Raw genomic sequence first — 11,597 nt, 5'->3', positions numbered from 1 at the left:
ATTTTTATTTTTTATTCTCTCTTCTATTTTTCATTTCAGATAGTGTTTATTGCTATGACCTCAAGTTTATTAATCTTTTCTTTTACAATGTCTAAACTGCCATTAATCCTCTCAACTGTATTTTTCAGTCAGACATTGTAGTTTTCACTTCTAGAATTTTAATTTGGGTTTTTAGAAATATCTTATATATGTCTCAAGTTTTTCTAAAGATAGGCAAGATAGTTTTAATAACTGTTTTAATATTGTCTGCAAACTCACATTTGTTTGGTAGTTCTGAGACAGTTTGAATTGATTGATTTTGTTGTTTCCTCCTCATATGGGTCCTATATTTCTGCTTTCTTTCATGACTCATAATGTTTTATTGGACACCAGGTGTTGTGAGTTTTACCAACTTGGGTACTGGATTTTTTTTTTAATCCTACCAACATTCTTGAGATTTATTATGGAACTAAGTTAATTTACTCACAAATGGTTGTATCTCTTAGAGTCTGGTTTTTAAGATTTGTTAGAAAGTGCCTGAGTAATATTTACTTGAGGGCTAATTAATCTATACAAATTTGGGGAATTTTTCTGTATGACAAAAGAAATGCATGGTTTTGTTTGGAATATAGTTCTCTTCATAAAAAATAACCTTGAACCTACAAATCAATTCATTTAGATGTCCCATATTTGTGCTTATTTATTTTTCTGATTGACTCAGTGGATTATGAAAAGAGTATGTCACGTTTGTTATCCACAATGTTTTGTCTATTTCTTCCTGTAACTCTAGGTGTTGCCCAGTATGTTTTGGGGCTATATTATTAGGTGCATGTTGTGCCATTATCATTATTTTTCACTCATTTCCTTTTACTTACTTTCTTCCTCCTTTCCTCCCTCCCCCTCTCTCCTTTCTTCCTTTCTTTTCGTTTCCCTTTTCCTTCCTTCCTTTCCTTCTTTCTTTCCTTATCTCTCTCTTTCTATTTCATTTGTCACGTTCTTAGCTTACCTCTTTATCCATTTGATTTTTTTCCCTTTCAAATCCCTTTTTTTTTCTTTCCTTCTATTAAAATGGCTATCTGGTTTTTGGTTTTGGGGGGGGGTCTTTTTTTTTTTTTTTTTTTTGGTTTTTTAACTCACTGTTTTATCTTCAAACTCTGTATCCTTTTGTTTGTACTTCTTGTAGAAAAAAATAACACATTGCTGAAGATTAGCTTGTATTTTTCAGTCCAACATCAGAGTCTCTCTTTTTTGGCCTTTTTAACTTTCTTTTTGCTTTTTAAATTTTTAACATGCTTATATATACAGTAAAATTATTTTGTTAAAATTAACTTGTTTTCATGTTTCTTCTTTCCTACATACTCTGCTCCTCTTTCTAATCCCCACCCCACTAGTTTGAATCTTCTATACACAATTTTCTTTATCTCAATGGTTACCCTTAATTTATTAATAATCATATTTATTATGCTTCTATATGAATTTCTTATACTTAATAAAAGCAATATACTCCATCTGAATAAGATGACTCCTGTAGTTTCCTCTCCCTTTTCTCTTGTTATACTCTCAGATCTCCGTCCATACCTCAGCACTTCCATGTTGGTATCAACTAGAATTTAGTTTAGGATTGTTAATAATGTATACTGGTTTTATCCTTTCACATGCAAAAGTAAGCTTTGTTATGTTATTTACTTACTTTCACTTACCAGAAATAATATTCTTTAGGACATGTTTTCTTTTTTTTTTTTTTAATTTAATTTTTTTTCAGTGTTCCAAAATTCATTATTTATGCACCACACTCAGTGTTCCAGGCAATATGTTTTCTTTTTTGCTGTAGTACTTCCTTTGGGAACATTCTCTAAAAGATCTATGTTGAAAATCTACTTTCAACCTCATATTCAAATGACAGTTATCTGTCTTGAATAGAAATTATATTTCTGAGATGTTTTATTTTTGTCTGTAATTTCATGCACTCCTGCAGGTATCAACTAACTTCTTTAGTAAAGTGGACTCCAGGGAGAAGCTACAGTCCAAGCCTTGGGGGAGGGGAAGTGTGTTTGACTCTAGTATTAGAAACTCTTTTGACCCTACCATTTTTTCCATCCCTCTGCCACCTGAATCTGTCTCTCACAGAATTGTCTTATGCTTCCACTTTGGACACTGATGTTCTCTAAGAGTAGACTCCCTTAGTTTGGATTTTTTTTTAAAGGTTTTATTTATTTATTTGACCGACAGAGATCACAAGTAAGCAGAGAGGCAGGCAGAGAGATGGGGAAGCAGGCTCCCTGCTGAGCAGAGAGCCCGATGTGGGGCTCGATCCCAGGACCCTGAGACCATGACCTGAGCCGAAGGCAGAGGCTTAACCCACTGAGCCACCCAGGCACCCCTAGTTTGGATTTTGTATACTTCAGGATACAGAGGGAAAGAGGAGGAGAAGGGAAGGCTCCAGGGAGCTTATCTCCACCTATACCTGTGTTACCCATTCTGCACACTACCTGGGTTCTGGCACTGTTACCATATTACATTAAACCCTTTGGTTTCTGGCTTCTATCCATTCCTGAAGCCCTCTGGAAAGGAGGTCATGGAAATACTTTTCATGTTTCTCCTATCACTGCAAGTACCAGGACCCTCCCAGGGTCTTCTCATGTCATCTGCCAGCACCCTCATTTTCTCATTTTATCTCTTGGTCATTCTATTTAGATATGGGATCCTTTGCCTCTGGGTTAACACTGGGAAACCTAGCTTCCCATTTGGGCATCTTTTATTTTTATTTGGGGTCTCTGACATCTATCCCACTGTATTGGCACTTCTAGACCCAATCATCATGTTGTAGTTATTGTTGCTCCAAATTTTCCTTTCTTCCCGCTGGTCAAACTCCATTCTTTTGGTTGAAGACACTGATTTTACATCTTCTCTACTCAGAGATTCATACAATAAAACTTCTTGGGGATTTTGAGATGTCATCCACACGGCTTCATTTTCCCTAACAAAGTCAAACCAAGAATCTCCAAGTCCCAGCCCCTGGTGTACAAAACTGCTGACTTTCAGAATGCCAGATGGGACACTGAGGTCTCAAACTGTGGCTTTTATAATTAACCTAATTTTTAATTTTAATTTTAATTTTAATTTTTAATTTAATTTTTAATTTAATTTTTATAAAGTGTGTATTAATAAATAAAGTGTATTAATCTAAACTGGTGTTCACTTTGGAAACTATTACCGAAAGGAATCAATGATTTTTTTCCTGCCCACCCTTTGCCCTCACTTCTTTTCGTTCCAATGCTCACTGCATTGCTTATTTATCAGTGGGGTGCGAGATTTCTCCCTGAACATAGTCACCCCAACAGTAGCTTAGGTCCACTGTAAGGTCAGACTCATTTTCCCTGAGCCAATTCAGCACATGCCTTTCCTGAGGTGAAGCCATCAAAGTCTGTGGGGCTGCCTACGAGGGGACCCACCAAAATCAAATTTCTTCTAGACACAATCCATAGTGCATAAAAATTAATCAAGTCCTACCATGACTTGCTTTATTCATAATACTTAATGGTCATGTAATAGGAGTTTTTATTCAGCAGTTAAAGTTCATAAGTGCAGGTTTTACATGGAGATAGGTATTATGCTGATGGTTTAATTACACACCTTTTTGCACACCAAAGGAAATGGGTTATGCAGATTTTGTAATTAAGGAAGGACTTCGGAGAGAGAACGAAACTGGGGTGAACAGATATTTTTGAAAATGTTTATTTTTAAATTAGTAACTCTTTGAAAGTGTCCAACCCAGGAAATGATACTTGAAGCTAGAAGTTGTTTATGTATAAACAACAAGCTTCATGCTTGCTTGCGGTCTCTCTCTCTCGACACACTCGCGTGTGCGTGCGCACTCACACACACAATTCTCTAGTTCTCATGACAGAAAATAAAATTTTTCTTTTGTGAACTTAATTCAGCACTAAGTAGTTCTTAAATCTCCTTTCCTTCAATGACTTTTCCGCCATCAATTTTAAGTTCATTAGCTAAGTTATCTTATGTTGGTGCAAAAATGATTGAGCTGGATCTTCAAACTCTTGATTTCATTGAGTCCAAATGATGCAATTGCTCCAAATTAGATTCTGTTTTCATGGGACAAGATTTTCTTCCTTCTCTGTGTTACTGAAACCAAAATACCATTATTCTTTCCTTCCCCTAACACACACTCCTGCACATATCCATGTCCAACTGCTTCCCTAACTCCAGACTCCTTCAGTCAGCTGCCTGCTCAGCATCTCAAGTAGATGACTGAGAAGGTTCTAAGTTTAAAAGTTTAGAAAAATCTTCTGATATTACCACAAATCTGTTTCTCTTATAGTCTTCCTAGTTTGGTAAATGACAACTCTATCCTTTCAAATTTATCCCACCAAAAAAACTTGGGTTCTCCACCGACCTTTTTTATTTCTCATGTTGGACACCATATTTAGAAGCAAGTTCCATTTGCTCTATTTTCAAAATATAACAACTTCTCATAATCTCTGCTGTTGCCCCTTAGTCTTAGCCACCAATCTTTTTTTGTAATGGATCCCACTGCTTCTACGTTTGCTTTTATTATAATCCAACGGTCAAAAGAATCCTTTTAAACCCAAGTCATTGAATGCCATGCTTACGCTCATAACCTCCACTGGATTCCATCTCACTGAGAAGAAGAGTGAATGTCTCCATAATGAGGCCATTGTTACATACCATCATCTGCTGCCCATTACCTTTTTATCCGGCTTCTTACCACCCTCTTTCTGACTCTCTCTTTCCAGCCTCTGAGCCCTTGCCCTTTCTGTTCCTTCTAGGGAAAATGCTTTTCTCCCAGGTATCTGCTTGACTTGCTTCCTTCAGATGTTTATTCAAATCTCACCTTACCATTGACACTTTTCCTATCACCATCACCCCATGAGCCCTCTCCCTGGTGCTCCCTATCCCACTGCCCTGCTTTCTTTTTCTGCCAGCCACTTACCTCCATGTAACCTACTATGTATGGTCTGTTTCCCCTTTCTAGAAAGGAAACTCGAGGAGGCAGGGGTGATTTTCTGCTTTGTTTACTACCGAATCCCCAGAGTCTAACAAGATGTCTGACATACAATAGGCACTCAGTAAAACTGCTTGTGAGATAATAGGTATGACTTCAGGGCTGGGAAGTATGTCTTTCACTGCTGTGAGCTCAACACAATTCTTAGCACTCTCTTGGGGGCAGTGGACACTTGTTCTGGCTTTCCCAGCACAGGTGTATTTTTTTGTTTTGGGGGGGTGGGTTTTGAAGATTTTATTTATTTATTTGATAGACAGAGATCACAAGCAGGCAGAGAAGCAGGCAAAGAGAGAGGGAGGAAGCAGGCTCCCTGCTGAGCAGAGAGCCCGATGCGGGGCTCGATCCCAGGACCCCGGGATCATGACCCGAGCCGAAGGCAGAGGCCCAACCCACTGAGCCACCCAGGCACCCCACAGGTATGTTTTTTAGAGGGAATAGTTTTAATCTATTCACTGTGATTCTAGCAAGCCTGTCTCTCACAGGCATGGCCAGGTAGAGGATGTCCTTCCTGCTGCTGGTCATCATGACTGCCTTGGGAGATGGTGGGGTGATCCAAGCTGGGTCAATCAGAGTCCTTCCCTAGACTTCTCTGATGGTGAGAGCAGGGGACATGTATTCTCAGGGTTTACAAATAGAGCGCTGCCTATGGTCCGCTTCTTTACCACTCAGAGGAAAACAGGGACAGCATTCAAAATACTGAGCGGCTGGTATGCCATGGACAGCAATTAGTCAGAACTGGACGCTGAACAGAAAGGGTGCCACTACCATAGAGTTGTGTGTCCGCTGTGTTTCAGCTGCAGAAACCCACCTGTGCATGTAAACCTCGCAGGGACATGCAATGTTCGGTGGGGGGTTGGAGAAAGGGAGAAAATTCTTGATGCATCTCGGTCTTGTTCTCTTCTTTAGCATCTTTCATACTCTTAATTGACATGCTTATTTGAGACTAGGAACACATTTTTGGAAAAATCCCCAGTTTTGGAAAGCTGTGCTCAAGTGTTAGTGACCCCTCTCCCTGTTTAGCTGTGATTCTGCTTGTGAGCCTTGGAGTCAGTCAAGCCTGAAGCCAAATTCCCTTTGATCAAAAAAAATGAGACAAATGATATAAAATTTATTCAAGTCACTTTCCAGTGACCTGAAGAAACTCTCCCTTTTTGGCATCTTGGATTACGTTCGACTTGGTGAGAGTACAAAACACTGATTTGGCCTCCCTTCTAGCCCCAAAGAGATGTCATTTTTCTCTCTAATACTAGTATGTTTTAAAGCCTAATTTTAGGGGTGCCTGGGTGGCTCAGTTGTTAGGCGTCTGCCTTCGGCTCGGGTCATGATCCTGGGATCGAGTCCCCCATCGGGCTCCCTGCTCATTGGGAAGCCTAATTTTCCCTCTCCCACTCTCCCTGCTTGTGTTCCCTTTCTCACTGTGTCTCTCTCTCTGTCAAATAAATAAATAAAATCTTTTTTTTAAAAAAAGTCTTAATTTTATCTGCAGAAGGACAGAAGTAGAATTTAGAATATGGCTTTGACATGTCACGTGACTCTCACGAAGCCCTGATCATGATTCGTGAAGCCCCTGCCTCTGCCTCTGTCTTGAACATCATCTTGCCTGTGGTTTCCCTCATGTTTGGAGCTCTAGCCATACAGATCTTCCTACAGATTCTTGAACTTGGAATGCTCTTTTCTGCCCTGTGGCCTTCACACATGCTGTTCGCTTGGTGAAGTGCCCACGACCCCTTAGTTCATTCATAAGGACTATTTGAGTACAAAAGACCACAAAAGTCTAGGGGTGCACCCTGAGCAGGGAAAGTGACGGGCTGGTGCGGAGTGAAGCATCATTGACAGGTCGGGAGAGGATGGCTTCTCCAAAGGAAGGGGGTTGCTGTACTTAAAGAAAGGAAATGACAGCTGGTGAACTAAGTTCTAAGCAGTCCGCCGAACCGATTCTTACCTTTCAGGTCTTTATTCAGTCTTTCCTCTTTGCAGACATCTTCCTGAAGCTCTCCTCTCAGAAGCACATCTCTCTGTGCATTACACATTCTTGTAACATTTGGAATCTTCTCTTTCTGTTTGAAGTTATCAGAGTAAGTCCTGGCCCCCAGCTGGAGTGTAAAAGACATGAGGACAGACACTGAGTCTGTTTTTCCTTTCAACAGTCTGGCCCATTAAGAATCTGTTCAGTGGCTTACTTGTAATACACTATTTTGCTTTGTCATTAGAACTATCCTGTCATGTGAGAAGGTGCACTAAGGCTCAGAGAAATTTAAGTAACTTGCCCATTGTCATACAGACAGCAAGAAGGCAGGGATCCTGAAATCCCGTCTGTCTGGCTCCCGGTCCAGACCCGCATGTTCCAGTTTCCGACCTCATTCCCCAGCAAGCCCACTGAGGATGGTCCTCTAGGAAATAAGACAGAGCGGGCCTTGTCCTCGTGGAGCTCACAACTACTCTACCATCTTCTCTAGAGACACAGGAAAAGGATTCTAGAGAGGTGATTATCTACGTATTAGAAAGACTTCTAATAAACCTCATGAGAAAGACCTAAGGAAAGTATAGAGCTGCTCACCATTTGGTCTGGTGCAGAGTTAGTCCTCCTTGAGATGAGGCAAGTCAGAAAGCCCCTGTGATGCCTGGTTGATTGAGTCTTTTTCTGCACCCAGGCATGGTTCTCCTGCCACTGTATTTAATACTGGGCACTGCTGGCTATATGGGGCTCACATTTAAATGGCTTTCTACACACTATTTGACAGCTTTGTAATACCCTAAAAACGAACATCAGTGATTGTACCTTGCAGCAAGATGATCACATGAACAGATTTGTTACTTTTATATAAGATCGCTGAGAGGCTCTTTGCAGGTAGGTGGCACGGCCAGCACCCATCCGTGGGCTCTAGGGTAAACCATAGACGTGACCTTGGGTGTACTCCTGAGGAAGTCCCAGGGTCATCCTCTGCAACATGCTATTGACCATTCCTACTTTGTAGGTTTGGTGTGAGGATCATAGAAGTGATACTGGGTTTGGTTGGCCTTGAAATAGAGTAAGAGGCTTGATATTGGCAGGGTGTGGAATGTGAATGACCGTGGGCATTCAGGCTGCCTCCGTCCTCCCCAGCAGGGTGACGTCGTTCCCTTCACTCTGCGCGTGTGAGCATCCATTTGTGGTCCTCATGCTGGGGGATGGGAGGGCAGCAGCAAACCATACAGGGAGTGTTTCTGCCTTTCAAGTTGGAGGGAGGCATGCCATGTGAAAGACACAAATGAATACATGATGTTGGGAGGTGTTAGGCACAATGGGAATACTAACGTGGGTGAGGGGATACGGAATGTGGAGGGTCGAGTGGGCAGTGAGGGTGTTATTTACAATGTATGGTCGGGAAAGTCCTTTCTGCTGTGACCTTTGAAGGGAGGGAGGATGGGAGCCACACGGAGAGCCAGGAAAAGAACATCCACTCCACAGGGAATAGAAACACTGAGCCTGGAGGCAGAGTGGGCTCGGTGCCCAGGAAGCACATGGTGTGGCCAGTGTGGCTGGAAGGGAGCCTGGAGAGAAGCCTGTGTCCTCACCTGAATGAAACTGATTTAGCACCGCCTCCTCGGGACTTACAAGCTGGACTGCGCACAGCGCTCGGATCCCTTAACGATTAGAATAAGGAGTTTGCCATCTGCTTGATACATGGTAACCGCAGAGATGATTTTATTTAGGTTTTTTTTTTTTTTTTCTTTTCCTGTAAATTTCTAGCTAACCCTGCTGGGATGCCCCATGCCTCTGATATTGCAACTTTCTTGCCTCTGCTGAGATCTTTTCCTTGCTTCCTGCTAACTGGCATACTCTTACTCATCCTTTGGGTTCCAGTTAAACTGGGAAGCTTCCCTGATCGTCCCTAGTGCAACTCAGTGATGCTCCTATGTACTCCAGTACTTCCCTTCTCATTAGCACTTATGCATTATGGGGCAGCTTAGCGCTCCAGAACTCTCTTCCCAGTGACCCACTGGGTACGATGAGGCCAAGGCTGTATTTTCCTCAGTTCCAGCGTGTATCGAGTGCTGAGTCTGGGCAGGTCACTTAATGCTTATTTGTGGGTGGGTGGATGGATGGAGGCATGTGTGCCTGCTAGTGAAATTGGTTCCTAACGGGGCATGCTACAAGGCAGAGTTCAATTAGACAATTATTACAATATTGGTGAAATATGGAGTGCCACACGAGCTCTCTCAGGCCGAGACCATAGATTTCATCAAGAAAAGTCCCTACGGGGGAACATGTTATTAAATGTTTAGAATTTTAAAATTAGAAAGAACCTGTTTTGCCATGTGCTTAAATGACCTCCGTTAACAGAAAGAGGAAAGGTAGGACCAAAGAGAGGAAGTGACTTGTCAAGGTCACCCAGGCTGTTAGAGTCAGGGCTGAGAAGGTAATCTGGCATTTGGATTCTCTAGCTTTCAAGAAGCATGCTTGAGCATTGTCTACTTCAAGGGTCCTGGGATCCAAACATTGCGACACTCAGTATTGGATCCTTGGTAGATAAACCCAGTGCTTGGGAGGGACTGCTATGCTGTGTTTCAGGGTTTGGCTGTTTTTAGACTCGATGCATTTCGTGGTCAGGAAACTACCAGTTTGATGTGATAGCTACGAAACCATCCAGCCTAGTTGAATACTTGTGCAAGAGTTTAAATTTCTGGATCAGACCTACAATGCTCCAAAGTACTTGACCGATCCCCCCACCCCGACCCCCGCCATCCATAGAGTCCTAAAGTAGCAAGCTTGATTTGAAAATAAATTATTAGTAAACATTTGAAAGTGAGAAATTATTCCCAGAACGCTTAGCTCATTCCTTGAAATGCACACTCGAGAATTGCTAAGGTGCCGTTCCATGAGAATGCTTGAATCTCTCCCTAAATCATAACATGGGTAAACTTACCGAAATATTTTTACAATTTTATTAGAGGTTTTAATTCACTGCTTTATCTATCTCTGTTAGACTGCAAAATAGCTTTAAATATTCAAGTGGTAATTAATGAATCTTTTATGTTGCAAATCAAACATTTTCATCTGTGCGCTGGTGGAGTAGCAGTGAGGAGGGATTCAGGAATAATTGTTTCTCCCAATTCCACACTGTTGACTAGTTCTTGTACCTTACATTTTAGGAGTGGGTTTGCCTTTTTTTTGCCTAGTGGGGCTCACGCTCAACGTGGACGAGGTCTGCTGTCTTTCTGGAGGTCAGGATTTCTTATGTGTTTCCTGCCAGAGACATTCCCGACTAGATGGAAAGTCTTTGAATGTGGAATTTTTGCTTGAGTGCAAAATAATAAAAAGCATGTGTATGTTAAAGAAAAAAAAAGGATCAGCTTAATGGCAAATGAGCATTGGCTTACATTAATATTCTATTACAGTAAAAACTTCTATTTAATAAATTTTCTCCAGACTTTTTTTTTCCTCCCAGAATCTAACGTATTTTTCTAAGTGGCATGCCAACCTAAAGAAAGTATATATGATACATTTGATTTATGTTAAGTCAATAACGCGCACAAGCCATTTAAAATTATATTTTAAGTGTGGAAATAGCAACCCAAGGAAACACACACAATTCTATATATTCAGAAGGGAGAAGTGTTAGCTTTTCAGGGGCTTGAAATGCCTTGCAAATATTATTCTATTTAAAAGATATTTTAAAAATGTGGTGCTTTCTTTCAGATGGCAATAAAGCAAGTCTGAAATCCTGTCATATAGTGCAGAGCCCCAGATGAAGCTGGTATTAAAGACTTCACATGACAAAACCATTGTCCTTTGCTCTCTCTGCCACTCGTGAAAAATGGCGCCGAGAGCAGCTCTTGAGAACGTTCATGAAAGGGCTGACCAGTTCTTCACTGGAAGCCTCTCTGTGTTCTTCCCTAATTAATACTGGACTCGGTGACATTTATGTATCAGAGCAATAAGCTAAACAGGAAACAATTTATGTCACCTAAAGCTTTTTAACAAATCGATGCAACTATTTGTAATTGCTTGTTTCACAAGATTAAAAGTGCTAAGGCCTGATCTTCGCCCACGGATTTGTGGTCAACCTGACCTGTGCTTCCGTTGTTTTTAAAAAAAAAAAAAAAAAAAAAAGAGGTTGGGGGGAGTTGGTGATCAGCACTGACTTCCATCAAGTAATCCATATTGCTAATATTTCTGGAATTTTAATGTAGTTACAATTTATAGCCGATCAAATGTGGTTACCTAAATTGCTGTTGCTAGTAGACAGTTTAACTGTCTTTATTAATTACAGTATAATTTAATGTTTGAGTACCGGCACTTGTGTTGGTCATTTTTACAGCTAGAGCAGTTATCTGCCTTATGACGAACCATTTTAGCATTTTCAATGGAAATTTGCTAATATGATGAGTGATAAAAATGTCACAAGCTGGTAAATAATGATTATTGCTTTGGCTGAAATTAATTCTTGAAAGGCCGGTTACCTTCAAATTAACATTATAACTTGAAGCTTGTCTTTTTCTCTTCCCTATATTCTTCGTATAAACCAAAAAAAAAAAAATTCATCATTTCAAATATATATGTGGTATTAAGCATTGAATATCATTTTACAAT

The sequence above is a fragment of the Martes martes genome (genome assembly GCF_963455335.1).
Source record: "Martes martes genome assembly, chromosome: 1".
NCBI lineage: Eukaryota > Metazoa > Chordata > Mammalia > Carnivora > Mustelidae > Martes > Martes martes.
The sequence above is the reverse complement of the archived record's forward strand: the minus strand, read 5'-3'. Positions refer to the sequence as shown.